Genomic DNA, 12837 nt, shown 5'->3' on the forward strand with positions numbered 1-12837 from the left:
ATGAAATTATTTTTTCATCATAAAATATTATCAATGATGTGATTATTGATGATGAAATATTAACGATAAAAATTTTATCGCTAATATATATTAGCGATAAAAATCGATTATTAGCGATGAAAATTTTTTATCACTAATAACCTATTTTGTTGTAGTGAAGCAATCAGTTGCTGGATAGGGTACTTATGTGATAACACCTTATAACTTCTCTCTTATAGATACAATCACCTAGGTATTGGATACTAAAAGCCCTATTCATATTTATAATTTGTTGTAGGGTCTTCAGGTCACTAAGAGATTTGAAGAAGATGAGAGATTCTTGAATTTTGAAGATAGAAGATCAGTTTCAGTTCTAGCTTTAGGAATCATCAAGCTTGTATTTGAGTCTCAATATATTATTCTTAATGAGTGTCATTATTGTCCTAATTTTTTTTTTAAATATTATTTCTATAGGCCTTTTGGTCAATTCAAATTATGAAATATCAATAAAAAAAAGCTTTTGTGATATCATTTTGAATGGTGTTTCAATTTTACATGGATAGTTGAACAATGGTATCTATATTGTATCTAGGTCTAATGTAATGTACATTTCAAATAAACATCCTAGAATAGATGATGTCACAGATGCCTACCTTTGGTATTGTAGGCTAGGTCATATCAACAAGAATAGGATGAACAGATTGGCTCAAAAAAGAATTCTTGATAAATATGATTATGAATCGTTACCTATCTATGAGTCTTGTTTGCTTGAAAAAATGATAAGTCACTTTTTACTGAAAAAGGTGAACGAGCTAGTGATGTGCTGGGTCTGAAACATATCGATGTATATGGACCCATGAGCACATATATCGAGGAGGGTATAGCTACTTCATCACATTCACAGATGACTTATCTACGTATGGGTATGTCTACTTGATGAAACACAAGTTTGAATCATTTGAAATATTCAAACAGTTCCGTAATAAAGTAAAAAAAAATTAAAAAAATATTAAAATTCTTCGATCTGACTGAGGAGGTGAATATCTTTCTAGTAAATTTCTGACATATCTAGGAGAGAATGGGATTCTCTTCCAACGGACCCCTCCAGGGACACCACAGCATAATGGCATCTCAGAAAGGAGGAATCGAATCTTGTTGGATATGGTTCGGTCCATGATAGGGTTTGCAACTCTGTCGATCTTCTTTTAGAGATATGTACTGGAAACAGCCTGTCTTGTACTCCATAATATTTCGAGCAAGTCAGTTAGTAAGACATCATATGAGATATGGTTAGAACATAGGCCGAACCTCTCTTACTTTAGGGTCTGAGAGTGTCCAGCTTATGTTAAACGATTACAAACTGACAAGCTCAGTCCTAAGTCTGATAAGTGTAATTTCATAGGGTATCCTAAAGAAATGAGGGGATATTACTTTTACTTGCCTGCTGAACAAAAGATATTTGTCAGTAGAAAGGCACATTTTTTGAAAAAGAAATTCTTTAGTGAAGGAATAAGTGCCTTTAAAATCGAGCTTGACGAAGTTTGATAGATAGAAGAATCGACACCAATGATTGAATCTGAACTAGATTTGATGAGATCAAATCTGGAGCCCAATGAACAAACATCTTTAAGATGATCTGATAGAGTACCACGTCAGTCGGACAGATACTTAGGTTTCTTGGTCAGGGATGGAGATCCTGTCGAACTCGATGAGAATGATGAGGATCCGATCACCTACATGGTACAATGCAGAGTTCCAACTTTGATAAATGGCTTAAAGTCATGAGATCTGAAATAGAGTCCATGAAGGTCAACGATGTATGGACATTAGTTGACCCACCTGAAGGGGTAAAGCCCATAGGGTGTAAGTTGGTCTTCAAGAGAAAGAGGGGCACAGATGGGAAGGTGAAGACCTATAAAGCCCATTTGATTGCTAAGGATTATCATCAGCATTATGGTATTGACTATGATGAGATGTTTTCTCCTGTGGCAATGCTCAAATCCATTTGGATCATGCTTGCGATAGCAGCATATATGGACTATGATGTCTGACAAATGGATGTGAAGACAGTTTTTCTAAATGGAGAGCTGAATGAAGAGATGTATATGATACAACCTAAAAGATTCATATCCACAAATGAGTCCAAAGTATGCAAGCTTCAGAGATCCATTTATGGATTGAAGCAAGCATCTCAGAGTTGGAACATACATTTTGATAAGGTGATCAGAACGTATGGCTTCATTCGGAATGGAGAGAAACCCTGCATATATAAGTGGGCAAATAGTTCGATAATTGTATTTCTCTTAATCAGGAATGATGTCCCTGCATTACATGGAATAAATGTGTGGCTGTCGTCATAATTTTCCATGAAGGATCTGGGAGAAGCAACCTACATTCTTGGGATAAAGATCCATAGGGATAGATCTAAGAGGCTGCTCGGGCTCTCCCAATTCATGTACATAGATACTATGCTGAAATAGCTCAGCATAGAGAATTTCAAAAAAACTATCTTTTGATAGGCCAAGAAATTTCTCTTTCGAAAGGAGATTATCCGACAACTCCTCAAGAGAGAGAGTGTATGAGTAGAGTTCCATATGCTTCGACAGTAGATTCTATTATGTACACCATGAAATGTATGAGACTAGATGTGGCATACTCATTAGAAATAATGAGTAGATACCAGTCTAATCCAGGAGAAAATCACAGGAAGGTCGTAAAGACCATTATTAAGTATTTAAGAAATACTAAGGATTAGTGACTTATGTATGGTGAAATTGACTTGAAACTTATAGGGTTCACCAATTCCAGCTTTTAGTCAGACCATGATGATAGTAAGAGTGTGTCGGATTATATTTTTATCCTAAATGGTGGAGCAATCTGCTGAAAAAATTCTAAGCAGAATACTATAGTAGACTCTATTTGCGAAGTAGAGTATATTACGGCATCTGGTGCTGCGAATGAAGCTGTATAGTCGCAGAAGTTCATTGGCGAGCTCAAAGTGGCACCCTCCATTGATGGCCCTGTCTTGTTATACCGTGATAATACTAGAGCCATTGCTCAAGCCAAGGAGCCGAGATCCCATCAATGCATTAAACATATTCTATGCCATTATCACCTTATCCAGGAGATCGTGGATTGAAATGATGTCGACCTTCAGAAGATCGATGAAAAGAAGAACCTAGCCGACCCATTTACTAAAACTCTCAAAATCAAGAAGTTTGATGACCACAAATTAAAGATGGGTATACGATACTGTACCGATTGGCTTTAATCCAAATGAGAGTTGTTGGAAAATGTGTCCTAAAGCCAATCGTTAGACGATTGTACTCATCTTGTAAACTGTATATAAATTTTTATTAATAAAAGTTATTTGACAGTTTCATTACAAAATGACCATCTTTGAACTCCTATATTGTAATAAAGTCTTTAAGACTATATATATTAATCGACAAAGGAGGATTTATCGTTAAGTCCTTAAAATTGTTCACGACCAAATGATACGCTATTACTAGGACGATAGTGATATCAAGTGTAGATCATTGTATACCATATGAGTTAGTTGTTCTCTTAACTAAAAAGTGTGAAGACACTGTTATGGCATACAGATGGAATATAGGAGTACATTCGCATCGAACGTGACCATAAGTCGAGCACTTTGCTATCAAGAGTAGCTGGTGAAGGATATGGGTATAAGTGTCCCTCTGACTTGAGACCACCATGGTGACTTGTAAGTAACTCACTGTACTTTAGTATCAGACTGTCTGAGTTTTTAACTTAGTGATAGAAGGATAATAGGTGTAGTCAAGTACTTATAAAGTCCGTGTGTGAGTCAAGATGAAATTGACCCCTCTAAATTGGTAAGAGATATGCATCAGTGTATTTTAATTTAGCAAAATCATAGTCTGGGTAATCCATGAGATAGATTTGAAAGATTGAAATACAATGTGGTCGACTTAATTAGGATTGACAGTTAAACCCTAAGTCACCTTGAGCATTTGGGTCAAAGAGATGAATTATATGGTAACCATATACCAGTAGGTTCTAGAAGGTTGCTTTGCAATACTTCGACCCATCCGATCATCGGGTCATCATTGCTAGATGGTTACATCAATTGGTATAAGAAGTTATTCCTATGCTACCAGCTTAGGTTCAAACCTATCGGGTCACATGTTAAAAATTATGTCCCAAAATTAATTGTCAGCCTATTGACGGTTGTGCTTATCATTATAATTATATATGAATTGTTGAATTAATAAATATTATTTGATTTTTTTCATCAATGTGTGTATTTTATTTTGAACTCCTATTATGTGATGAAGTCTTTAGGACTATTTGATTCGATCTAGGAGGATATGTCATTTAGTCTATAAATCTTAGGTTCGTGATCAAATGATATACTATTATTAGGACGATAGCTATATCAAGTATAGATCATTGTGTGCCATGTATATTGGTTGTCCTCTTAACCAAAGAGTATGGAGACACTGGCATGGCATGCAAATGAGACGTAGGAGTATATTTCACTGAACGTGATCAATTACTGAGCACTCTGCTATCAAGAGTAGCTGACGAAGGATATGGGTATAAGTGTCCTTCCGACTTGTGTCACTACGATGACTTGCAAGCAACTCACTATGCTTGGGTGTTGGACTATCTAAATTTTTAATTTAGTAATGAAAGATTTTTGGGCATAGTCAAGTACTTATGAAGTTGGTGTGTGAGTCAAGATAGAATTTACCCCTCCGAATAAGTAGGAGTTAATGTATCAGTGTGTTTTAATTCAATAAAACTTTGGTCGGAGTAATCCATGTGATGAATTTTGAAAATTAAAATATAATGCAGATGATCATATCAAGGTTGGCAGTTAAAATTCTAAGTCACCTTGAGTATTTGGATCAAAGGGATGAATTATACGGTAACCATATGCCAATAGGTTCTTGAATGATACTTTGCAATCTTTCGACCTATCTAAACGTCGGTTATCATTACTAAATGATCACTTTGATTAATATAAGAAGATTATTCTCATACTATTGACTTAGATTCAAACCTATGGGGTCACGCTCAAAAGAAATTTCTGAATGATCATATGGCTGATCAGTGATTAAGAATCGTTCCAGGATAAAACAGTCAAATTGATTGATGATTAATCCTGTGCAAAAGTTGTAATAAATTAATTTATTAATTATTGATGAATTATAAGAAGATTAATTAGTAATTAGATTACTAATTAATTTAATTTGATTGAACATTGAGATTTGGATCGAATCTAATTGAATTGGATTCAATTTGGTTTGACCCGATTATATTATAAGATGACTTAATCGCTAGGGGTGTTTGATTCCTGATATGATCAAGATTTGAGCTTTATTAATTTTTGATTTGATTAAAATTTAATTAAAAATATTTACTACCTAATTAGATTGGGTTTAATGGTCCCATTGGGTTTAACCTAATTTGGTTGGATTAAGAACCTAATTGGATGAGAAAAATAACTCGAATTTAAATCTCTTACACCTCCTTTATCTGCGCCCTCTTATTCTTCACATGAGAAATATTTTATATAATTTTTTTCTCATATTTAGAAGCCTTTTCCATATTCTCATTTGAGTTCTTTTGAATTAGAAATTGGTTGATTTAAATTTGAGTTCAAATTGATTTGAATTTGAATGAAAATCTCGAGTCCAAATTGAGTTGGACTCTCCTCTTCACGCCACCACATTTCTCCATGCATAAAGTATTTTTGCATGAGATTTTTTTCACCATTCTGATGTTGGTCGACCTCTCCCTGAGTTTATAAGATAAAAATAAAATTTGGTTCAAATTTTAATTTAAATTTGATTTGAATTGGTGATAAGGATCAACCAACACTTGAATTTGAACCGAAACTATCTTATTCTTATCCTTATCTTCTATTGGATGCCAACCTTAAAAGGGGATCATTTTTGTATGAGATTAAAAATGATTTTTGATATAAGAAATTTGAGAAAGAAGACATAAAAAGTTGAGAGTGGGTTGGGCTTCCGTACGTGAGAAACAGAGGAAGTATTCTATCTCTCGGGCGTGAGCAGTGGGTTCTAGGGTTTCATCTCTAGATTTTGAGAGAAGAAAAATATAAAAATGAGTCTTATCCAATCTTTCACACCACCACCTCCTCATAAAGCTTCATCTTTTGATCTGAAAGAGTCTAGGAGATCCAAAGAAAGGAGCTTGGATCAGCCATCTAGAGCCTTCGACGTGAGCTAGCACTCCCGTGAAGGAAGATCCGATCAGAGCTTTGAGTGGATGATCTGTAGAGTTTGGACGACCTATGCAGCTGCTCGACATCAGTGAAAGTTTTGTACCATACTTATCATTAGCAGAGATCATCGGCCCATGAAAAGGTGATGAGTTCTAAACTCTACCGACATAATCTAATTGTTTGATCAGATTCAGAGCATCAATGTGATCGATACAGTTTTTTATTTTATATCATATTTTAATATAAATTTTTTATATCATAGATTTTTAATGATAGTTTAGATTTGATCTAAGATATATTTAAAAGATTAAAATTTTTAATCTTTTATTATTTCATTATAAAATTTTAAAAATACATGCTTTGAACTACCCATTTTTCCTTCAAATGATATCAGAGCAAGGTTTCTTATGACATAAATTTTTTATATATAATCTAATTTTAATTATTTAGATTAGGTCTAAATAGTTAATTTTGAATCTGAGTAGTATAGTAATCTGATTGGATAGATCCTCATAGCCATCCGATCATAGGAGAAATCAGAATTTCACTATCTTATTTACCCATTTGATGGGATCTCCTATGGTGTGTGAGGATGCTGCATGATCTTTTCCATGATGATGAACAATGAAAAAAATTTTAAAATATTATTTTAGATTAAAAATTAAAGTCTTGATTATTAGATGATTGATTGTAAAAATATTTTATAAAATTAAAAATTATTTTCAAACATCGAATCCAAACCCATATTAGCCCAAAATTTAATTAAAAATTAAACAATCTAGATTTGAGAATCAAAGATCTAAGGCATTAATTTCATAACTCATGGGTTAATGGGTTAGCTCGAGTTAAATCTATTTAACTAAGTTAGATCTAGGATTAGAAATCATTGATAATGGACCATGTTAGTAATTGATCAAATCTAATTAAAAGTTAATTCTGATGGGGTCAATTTTTTCTCTTGATCAATTTCAATAGATGTAGTTGGTCAAGTCCATATCTTTGATTAGATCAATATAGACTTTGACCATAGCTCTGTGGTCAAATCCAAGTCTATAAGTTGATCAAATTGAAAATGACTAACCAGTTGGTGTCTAAAGTAAGTATGGCAGCTTTGATCGATGGTCATTAATTAGGAGCTACTCACATAGATTTAGTCTATGTCGAGTTAATGGCATATCCCTCCCATCGATCTCACTTATCTGGCTAATATGGTGAATCATATTTTGATTAGATCACTTAATGATTGGAGTTGACCCATGCTAACTAGAAAATCAGTGTGACTGATTTAGTTGCCCCTAGTTCGACTTGTCTTGAGTCTTCTTTATGACTTGATGAAGTTAGTGGGAGGATTTATGACTGGTTGGCTAGACCAACTTTTACCTAATCTTCTTTAATCTAACTTGGTGAGGTCAGTGGGAGGATTAGGATTAATTGATCAAATCTTTTTTTATCTCTCAATTCGACTAATTAAATTCTCTAAAATTATTAGGTCCCTAAAAATAAAATAGTTATGGTGATAACTAGATCATAGCTTTTCATTAAGTTGGGTGATAATGAGTCCAACGATTTAGATGATCATTGGAGGCACCACACGTCTGGTGCTCATCTGGCTGTCAGAATTATCATTCATAATATGTTGTTTTAGTTGTGTCTTTCTGATGATGGTCAGGTTGGTCAAGCCACACTCAAACCTGGTCACTCATTTATTAGATATACTAAATTTTGGCATGTTAATAGTTGGACCTAACCAGAACTTTCAGTGGAGGCACCACACGCCTATTGAAGAGGTGTCTAGGGCAAAATTGAATATTAAAAATTATTTAATGAAACAATTGGTTAAGAACCTATCTATGGGTACACAAGGTTGGCTGAGCCACACTCGGATCCATGTGCAGTCCATATAGATTTTAGTACCCACTAAGAAATTAACGTAATTTCTCGAATTGAAGGTAGAGGCTATCATTTTGAATAAAATAGTAAAAGAACCTTTAGACTAAAATCCATGTCATTAGGCTTAATCAATTCATATACTAATTAGGTTCTAGTTTTTCTTTTACAGTTATGGCCATCACTTTATCACTCCGATCACTAATAGATAGTGATAAATTGATGGGACCAAATTTTGATAGCTGGTATCGAAAGCTCAAAATTATCCTAAAGCATGAACGAATCTTATATTTGTTAACTAATCCGACACGCGAGGAGCTAGCTCCAAATGCACATAGCTCAATCAGAAATATTTATTAGAAGTGGCTCAATTATCGAACTATAGTTCATTGTATTACACTGGCGGTGATGAATGATGAATTTAGTCATCGTTTTGAGAATGCTCAACCATAGGACATATTGCAAATATTGAACGAGTCTTTTGGCACATCCGATGATGTTGAGAGGCACAAGACTAGTTGTGCCATCTTCAATGCTTGAATGAGGGAAGGAGCATCAGTCACTGATCATGTATTATACATGATCGAGATGATTGAGCACCTAAGCAAGCTCGACTTTCTCCTGCATGAGCAGTTGGAAAAAGATACTATTCTTATCTATCTATCCAAGTCCTACCTCCCTTTTCTTACTCATTTTCGAATGACAAAGCCTACAGTTAACTACCATGATTTGCTGAGGTTGCTGCAAAACTTTGAGAAGGATCACCAACTCCAAAAGGAGTTGGTAAATGTTGTGGGAGGATTGTTGCTCTTAGATTGATTTTGATGATTACAAAGCAGATTGAAGGGATACAAATATTTTAAATTAAAAAAGTCTTTATGCTCTTCAAGGGCAAAATCATAATTTTACTAAAATCCTGATTTGATAGTATCATTTGGTAGAACAAATGATTTATAATCTATTGGTGAAAATTTTATTATTTTTGGACTTATATTTTTGAAGTTATGAAGGTTTGAAGTGCATGAGTCGACTCATGAGTCAACTCATGGCACAATGAGCTGATTGGCACGCAAAAATTTTCCTTGGCACGCTGGATTTTTGGCTTGGCATGACCTGTGAGTCGATCCACAAGGCATGAGTCGACTCATGAGTCGACCCCTGCTGATTTGAGCCAAAAAATTCCAGAAACCAAATCTCTGGTCTTTGCAACAGAGGTCGACTCATGAGTCGACCCCTGAAGCATGAGTCGACTCATGAGTCAACCCCTGCGACGGAAATCATCCGCAACGGCTAGTTTTTTGCCCATTTTAATTGCCTTTTATGCTTCCTAAAAATGCTCTAACGGCTCTTTTTCTGCCTAATATATTTTCTCTTGTTTCTTAATGCTATAAAATATTTCAAAAGGTGAAAATACAGGTGAGATACATTGAGAGGATCCAAAATATACACGAAGTGATCAACGAGACATTCGAGAGAAAAAGAAAAGAGGATCCAAAATCTACACGAGAGAGAGACAGGTGATCCACAATATACATGAGAGATTGTGAAAGAGATTCAAGAGCATTCAAAGAGAGGATTTTTCATGCCTATTGTTTCAACCTTGATCTAGAGATCTTTCAAAGCCTTCAAGAAGTCATCAATCAAGTTCATCTTCTTCTCAAGCGTTCATTCAACTTTTCATCCACCTTGAAGAAATCCAAAAAGGGGATTCTTCATTTGAGTAAAGTATTTTTATTGTTATATTCGCTCATTTAAGGAGCTGTTATTGTATTAATTTGTGCTCTAAACTATCTTACTCTTTGTGAGTAATTGATCTTGTTTTTGGAGGGTTTCCAAAACAAGGGAAGGTTGATCCGAACATGAAATCGGAGTGTTTTGGGTTAGCTTGTATCCGAGAAACAAGTGGACTAGCTTGGGATAGCTAGTGTCAGAGTTTCCGACATTTTGTATTCAGGTTGAATACAAGTATAGTGGATTGAAATTCCCAAGTAGGAGCTTGGGGAGTGGATGTAGGTGCAAGGTTGGCACCGAACCACTATAAATCCTTGTATTTGTGGTGTGCTTTATTGTTTCTCTTTATTTCTTTATTATATCCTTGCATTCTTGCTTTAGAAATTTAATCTTGATTTAAAGTCTTTCTTCTCATTCATCAAGCTTTTAACAAATACCTTTCATAAGTAATTAGTTGAGCTTAAAATTTTTAGAAACCCAATTCACCCCCCCTCTTGGGTTGCATAGCTGGGCAACAAGTGGTATCAGAGCCCGGTGCTCTAGCCCTTCTTTGATCTAACAATCAAAGAGCCAAAGATCTATGGCAACCCATGTCGGTACTTGTCTAGCCGAGGGGCAATCTACAAACCGACCTCCACTTTTCAATGGGTCTAATTACACCTATTGGAAAGCTCGGATGAAGATATTCATACAAGCACTCGACTATGATATGTGGAGTATCATAGTGAACGGTCCTCACACACCCACCAAGATTATAGATGGTGAGGAGTCAACCAAACCCGAGAAAGAATGGGATGAGGTTGATAAGAAATTGGCACAATTAAATGCCAAAGCTATGAATGTTCTTTATTGTGCACTAGATGCAAATGAATTTAATCGCATTTCTACTTGTGCATCTGCTAAAGAAATATGGGATAGGTTAGAAGTAACCCATGAGGGAACAAATCAAGTAAAAGAGACTAAAATAAACATGCTAGTGCATAAATATGAATTATTCAAAATAGAGCATGATGAGTCCATAACTGCTATGTTTACTCGTTTTACTGATATAATTAATGGTTTGAAGAGTCTTGGCAAATCTTATACTAACAGTGAGCTTGTAAGGAAGATTCTCAGGTCATTGCCAAGAACTTGGGAAGCCAAGGTGACTGCCATCCAAGAAGCAAAGAACTTGAACTCTCTACCTCTAGAAGAGCTTCTTGGATCCTTGATGACTCATGAACTTAGCATGAAGCAACATCAAGAGGATGAAGTCAAAAAGAAAAGAACCATTGCCCTCAAATCCACAACTTCGCCTGATTATGAAATGGATGACACTGAAGATGAAGAACAGGATGAAGAGATGGCACTCATCACCCGGAGATTCAAGAAGTTCCTAAGAAAAAGGAAACAGGGGATGAGAAAGAAGTCATTCACAAAAGGGGAACAAAGCAAAGAGAAAGAGAAAGATCAACCCTTTATATGCTACGAGTGCAAGAAGCCGAGACATTTCAGATCCGAATGTCCACAACTGAAGTTCAAAAGAGAAAGGTCCCAAAAAGTTCAAAAAGAAAGCAATGATGGAAACTTGGAGTGCGAGTGATGACTCAAGCTCCGATGAGGAAACCTCAACAGAACAAGCCAACCTGTGCCTTATGGCACACGAAAATGAGGTAACTTCTGAATCCACTAGTGAATTTACTTTTGAAGAATTGCATGAAGCATTCTATCATTTAATTGATGAATTAAAGAAACTAGGGAAGAAAAACAAAGAACTGAAAGTGGAAAATCAGTCCTTAGTGAAACAAGCTGAAAACCATTCAATTGAAAAATCCACCTTGATTCAAGAAAATCAAAACTTAAAGAATGAAATTAACAAGCTGAAATCTATAGTAGATAAGTTCACCTTAAGTTCAAACAAACTAAATATGATTCTTGATAATCAGAAAGCTATATATGATAAGGCTGGACTTGGCTATAAACCCCTGAAGAAACAAAAATGTCTGAAGAATATTTATGTAAATTATTCAAGTAACAAGTCTACAAATATCACTTGTTTCAAATGTGGTAGAATAGGACATAAATCATACACATGCCTCAAATCTGCAAACACAACTATAAAAAAAATATGGATTCCAAAAGGAACCATTCTGACTAACCTAAAAGGACCCAAGAAAGCTTGGGTACCTAAGACAGAAACTTGACCTTTGCTTGCAGGTGGTCTAGCATCCCAAGGAGGAAACAGAAAATGGTATCTTGACAGTGGATGCTCGAGACACATGACTGGTGATGAATCACAATTCATCACGCTTAATGCTAAGGATGGAGGGATGGTCACCTTTGGAGATAATGGCAAAGGAAAGATCATCGGGATAGGTAACATTGGTATCACTCCCTCCAAATACATTGAGAATGTTTTATTAGTTAAAGGTTTAAAGCATAACTTACTTAGCATTAGTCAATTCTGTGATAAAGGGTATAAAGTAGTTTTTGAATCATCTGTTTGCATTGTGACTAGTCCTATTAACGATGGCATTAAATTTATAGGACATAGGCATGGCAATGTTTATATGGTTGATTTGAATGACTTAGCCAAATTAGACATGCAATGCCTAGTATCCTTGAATGCTAAAATTAATGAGACTAGTTGGCTGTGGTATCATAGACTTGCACATATTAGCATGCATTCTCTTTCAAAATTAATTAAAAAGAAATTAGTTCTTGGTTTGCCAAAATTGAATTTTGAAAAGGATAGAATTTGTAATGCATGCCAATTAGGTAAATAAACTAGAGTTTCATTTAAATCCAAAAATACTGTTTCAACTTCTAGACCTTTAGAGCTCTTACATATGGACTTATTTGGACCAACTAGAACCACTAGTCTAGGAGGAAAATGATATGGCTTTGTAATTATAGATGATTACTCTCATTTTACTTGGGTTTTCTTTTTGGCACACAAAGATGAAACTTTTCATATTTTCACTAAATTTTACCGAAAAGTCATTAATGAAAAAGGGTTT

The sequence above is a fragment of the Elaeis guineensis genome, chromosome 6 (genome assembly GCF_000442705.2).
Source record: "Elaeis guineensis isolate ETL-2024a chromosome 6, EG11, whole genome shotgun sequence".
NCBI lineage: Eukaryota > Viridiplantae > Streptophyta > Magnoliopsida > Arecales > Arecaceae > Elaeis > Elaeis guineensis.